This window comes from Spinacia oleracea, chromosome 4 (genome assembly GCF_020520425.1).
Source record: "Spinacia oleracea cultivar Varoflay chromosome 4, BTI_SOV_V1, whole genome shotgun sequence".
NCBI classification, from domain to species: domain Eukaryota; kingdom Viridiplantae; phylum Streptophyta; class Magnoliopsida; order Caryophyllales; family Amaranthaceae; genus Spinacia; species Spinacia oleracea.
The window spans coordinates 40,854,757-40,859,597 of NC_079490.1; the positions used below are offsets into that span (position 1 = coordinate 40,854,757).

Below are 4,841 nucleotides of genomic sequence, written 5' to 3' on the forward strand. Positions count from 1 at the left end.
TATTTTAATACAACAATGACAACATAGTATACAACAATGACAATACTTATATTAGAAATGACAGTATATAACAAGTTAACAACACTTTTACACATTTATTTAAAGGTGGGCCATGTTTTCAATTTTTTTTACTTTTTAAAGTGGATATGGGGTCCTTATTTCGCTGGTTACCAGCGATGTAGACAACCTCGTAAAGTCATAGGTGCAAAGATGTACATCAGGTGGGAGAAATTTTATTGTCTCTGTACTTTATTTCAATTTGTAGCAACCATGAATGCCATGTGGGACTTGGGGATAGTTTATGTTTGAATCCAGGTGCCTAATGCTTAATCTTCACTACTACAAAAACTAGAATATGAAACGTTAGATAGAGAACGGTTAAAATACGTTAAATGTTTTCTAGGATAATATAGTACGGGTTTCTCTTATAACAGTTCGATGGGAAAAATCATTGAAAGTGGTTGTCTTAACTAACTGATTCATAGTTTTGACCCCAATATTTTCTTTGGGATTAACTAAAGTACGGAGTATAAGCAACAGTCAAGTGAAAGCAACGTCCTTTATACTCTGCCCAATACTTTTTATCAAAGAAATTAAAACTTGATAAACTCCACTTAAATTTTGAAAACCTAACCTCCTTTTTTAATATCCTCCTTCAATTCGTTCACTCAGAGATTCATTCTCGTATCTACTTTTCAGCCTCTGGTATGTTTTGATATTTTTTTTTTAATTCTTTGTTATCACTTGAAAAGATCTCGATCTACTTGGATTTGGATTGTTCAGCATTTTGTTTGTTTGGCTTTGCTGTGAATTAGGTTCCAATTTTTTTTTTTTTCTTTTGATTTTTTTTGGGATTTAGCGTCTTAGTTGGATCAACGATGATTTCTGATGAATTTTCTGTTTTGTTTTGCACTAGGAGAACAAGATGATGCTCATGCCCCATTCTGATCATGTCGTCATCGAACGTACATTCCCAGCCCATGGAATGATTCGTGCTTTTAAAATTATGTTTTATCTGTAAATTGTAAGGTTATACGAGAAGAATTACTGGCGCCGAACAAATCTGTATAGGCGAAACCGTGAAATTGAGCAGTGGATTTTGATGCGGAGTAGTTGTTAAAGTTTGAGGATGGCGACGGTCGAATTATGAACTGATTGAAATATGCAAATCGCTGTTATTACTTTATGATATTAGGTGTTCGTTTTTTAGTTTGTATGGTTGTTCGCATATCCCTTTTTTCCTATTGTTATTATGGAGTATATGCTTGTACGTGGATGCTTGTTTAATACTCCCTCTGTATTTATTTAAGTGATACACTTGTTTTTTCCGGCCGTATTTATTTAAGAGATACACTTGCCATTTTTAGTAACTTATCAACCCCACCATCTAATTAAATAATATATCTACACCCCACCTCCACCCCCATTCCCTAAAATGACATGGTCCCCACTTGTTTTACTTATTAAAATATTTACACAACCCCACTTGTTTTATTATTTTATTTCATTTAAGTTTTCTTCTTAATACCCGTGTCCGGCCAAGTGTATCCCTTAAATAAATACGGAGGGAGTATACTCTTCTAATATTTTTATTATATTTTCTTTTATTATAGTTGAATTGAATTGAAAAGGGATCAATATAGGGTTTTGTATACTCTGTAATTTGGTTTTGGATCCTCTAGAGTTCTAAAATAACTCTATAAGGTAGAGTTTGAGCATATCAACCATTGAATGAAAAATCAATGGTTCATATATTATCTTTCCAAAATCCCCCCTATTTTTTCTCATCAATATCAGCCATTGATTTTAAAATGTTTACCTTGTAGAGTTTTATTGTAGGATCCGGACTCATGTAATTTGGACCTTGGCCTATATAATCAATCATTTAATCTTTAAAGTAATTTGTAATGGTTCATAAATAAGGGAAGTTGTTTTTATTGCAGGCTCTTTCAAATTTCAATCAAAACATTTACAACTTTGGAGCAAGAAGCTTACCCAGCCTTGGATATATAATGCACCATTCTCTTTACTAGCGTATTTTTACTGATATAGTTGGTACATATTTCGATGACCATGCAAATCTTTTAATGATTAAGTTTTCATCATAGGTAGCGTTCTCTTCACCTGAATTTCAATTATCTTAGTGGCCCTGAACTTATATTATCTTATCTTATTGGAACTTATAAATTTTTATTTGACTTTTAGTTTAGTTAGAACTTTAATACCATATTTTTATTTTTAATAAATATAATATTTAAATTAAAAAATTTACAATTTTAGATAATGTTGCCCATTGTCAATGGATAATTTCTCATAATACAATTCCATCTTCTTCATCCACGATATTTTCGAGTGATAATCATATATCATATGTTATTTTTTTCCCGAACGAGGTCCATATTCGTGGCTTGGTGTTATATGATACTAATATCCTGTAATGATCAACTAATAATCAATTCGATTTTAGAAAGAATGAAGATGAAAGATAGATTGAAAGAAAGAAACAGAATGAGAGATAGTAAGAGAGATAGAGAACTTGAGAGAAAGATGATGAGAAGTTGTTGATATTATTCGATGAATGATCTTTAAGATCATTGAATACATACATACAGATTCTTAGCTTGATCAATAAGTTAAGTTGCAACTGAATTCTACAACAGAATTCTGTTTAACCAAAACTGATGCCACATCATCAACTAACTAACTAACTAACTGAAAGTCAATGTGTTGACTTCCCTGAATTAGCTAATAGGCAAGCTGCCCCTAACAATCCTCCCTCCTTAAAAACCTTGTCCTCAAGGTTTAAGAAACAATAAACTTGGGGTATTTAGCTTGAAAAACAGTGGTTGATTCCCAAGTAGCATCATGGACTTCAGATCCTTCCCACTGAACTAAGAACTGAACTTGATCTTCATTCTGAAATTTCACCACTTTGGAATCCAGGATAGCAATAGGAACCAAGTCAGTAGCAGCATGTTGTCCATGTAACCATTGAGGAATATGGGTTGTAACAGGTAATGTTCCACGAAAAAGTTTGAGTTGAGACACATGATAGTTTATGATTCATATGACAAAACATAAATCATGCGGAAAAACCATAAAGCCAGGAAAGCATATTATTTACACATAATCATTTAGCATAGTTTAGATGTGTAAGCTTTGCGTGCCCTCCCTAGCTGCGCCCGAACCGAACAAGAACAAGTCTTTAGGACTCCAAGTGTCGTCCCTCCGTAGATAGTCCACAGCATGTCCGAATCCGCCTTAAGCTTGACCAACTAGAATCGCCCTTAAGGTTGCTTAGGAATTTCAGCTATTTAGGTGCAAGTGTATGGCTGATTTTTCTTCAAAATCTTACCTTTAGAATACTTCAATTGTCTCTATAAATTATGACCCTAGGCACCTATTTATAGAGGTATGGAAAAGGAACTGGAATCCTATTAGGATATGAATTAATTAAACTAGAATCCTAATAGAACTCTTTATTTAATTAATTTATCCTTTTAGGATTAGGAATTTAATCATTCATCGAAACCTGATAGTTTTAGGATTCGTATAGCACACAAACACACACACGCACGCACAGCAGCCCACGAGGGGCGCCATGCGCGCGCGCGCAGCCCGCGAGCTCGCAGCCCATTGCCACGAGGCCCACACGCTGCCGCAGCCTTGGCGCGCGCTGGGCCTGGCGCAGCCTTGGCTGGTGCGTTGTGGCGCGCTGGCTTGCTGGGCGATGGTCCGGCTTCGTGCTGGGCCTTCGTCTGGCAGGCCTCGTCCGATGCTAATTCGTACGATACGCTTCCGATTAATTTCCCGATTCCGGAATTCGTTTCCGATACGAACAATATTTAATATTTCCGATTCCGGAATTAATTTCCGTTTCGAACAAATATTTAATATTTCCGTTTCCGGAATTATTTTCCGATTCCGATAATATTTCCGATTCAGACAATATTTCCGTTTCCGGCAATATTTCCGATTCCGGCAATATTTCCATTTCCATCAATATTTTCCGATACGTACCATGTTTCTGTTTCCGGCAACATCTACGACTTGGATAATATTTATATTTCCGATACGATCCATATTTCCATTTCCGGCAATATCATCGTTTCCGGAGTATTCATTTCTTGCTTGTGACGATCTCAGCTCCCACTGAAACCAAGATCCGTCGATTCCGAATATCCATAGATGGAGTATTTAATGTCATTAAATACTTGATCCGTTTACGTACTATTTGTGTGACCCTACGGGTTCAGTCAAGAGTAAGTTGTGGATTAATGTCATTAATTCCACTTGAACTGAAGTGGCCTCTAGCTAGGCATTCAGCTCACTTGATCTCACTGAATTATTAACTTGTTAATTAATACTGAACCGCATTTATTAGACTTAATATTATATGCATACTTGGACCAAGGGCATTATTTCCTTTAGTCTCCCACTTGTCCTTAGGGACAAGTGTGCATTACCTAATTCCTTTGTCGCTCGATGCTTGCTCAAGAAACAGAACTACTAGTCATCTTGCATTCCAGTCGTCTAACGTTTTCTATGCGTCCAATTTTATAGAAAACTCCGACCAGGGACCATTTTCAACTTTTGACATTCAAGTTCACTTGATAGACATTTCTTAGTCACAGGACTGGTCCTGACAGTCTATCTTGAATATTTCGTCAAATCGAAGGGACTCATCATTTAATACTAAACCAAGATTAAATGGAATATGAAATACATTTCATATATGATAAATGTTCAACCCCAATGTTTTACAACCATGGGCCTCAAACCCATCTTTAAAACAGTTCATGGAATTCAAAGCTATGCTTGATTTCCAGTGCCACCATGTG

At 35.7% G+C, this 4,841-nt stretch overlaps 1 long non-coding RNA gene across 1 annotated transcript; it reads left to right on the plus strand.

The window, feature by feature from the left end:
* The first annotated feature begins 398 nt into the window (after positions 1 to 398).
* On the plus strand, positions 399 to 1,334 carry LOC110795351 (uncharacterized). Its single transcript, XR_002535233.2, has 2 exons — positions 399 to 705; positions 917 to 1,334. It is a non-coding gene; the product is annotated as an uncharacterized lncRNA (long non-coding RNA).
* Positions 1,335 to 4,841: the final 3,507 nt, after the last annotated feature.